We start from the raw sequence: 623 nt of genomic DNA on the forward strand, positions 1-623 counted from the left end.
TGAGAAAGCATCACTTCTTTCAAAATTTAAAAAAAAAAAACCAACTTGTTATTTTGTATTGGAATATAGCTGATTACAGTGTTGTGAGAGTTCCAGGTGAACAGGGAAGGAACTCAGCCGCACGCATACAGGCACCCCTTCTCCCGCAAACTCCCTACCCATCCAGGCTTCCACACAGCACTGAGCAGAGTTCCATGTGCTATGCACTAGGTCCTAATCGGTTACCCATCTTGAACGTAGCAGCATGTGCATGCCCATCCCAAACTCCCTGTCTCTTCCCCCAGAGAACACATCACCTCTGGATGCGGAAGAGGAGATAAAGATCTCTGGCCGGACTCCCTGGCTTCCTGGACAAAGACAGCAGGGCCCAGAAAGCCAGCTGGTGGGGGAACAGAGGCCCGAGCCCAGGTGCCCCACCTTCCAGCCCAGGGCACCGTCCAGTTCTCACACACGGGCTGCCTCTGCTAGGGGCTGTCGGTCCAGCTGTTGAGGATGCTGGTGCTGACAGAGAGACAGGGACAAGTTTCTGATGACAGCGTGGTGCCTGAGTTGCTCTCAGCTGTGCCAAAACCAGGCAGGCCACGCATCCCCTGGCCAGCTGTACTGGTCACTGTTCAGCCACA

This window comes from Ovis aries, chromosome 21, assembly GCF_016772045.2.
Source record: "Ovis aries strain OAR_USU_Benz2616 breed Rambouillet chromosome 21, ARS-UI_Ramb_v3.0, whole genome shotgun sequence".
Taxonomy (NCBI): Eukaryota; Metazoa; Chordata; class Mammalia; order Artiodactyla; family Bovidae; genus Ovis; species Ovis aries.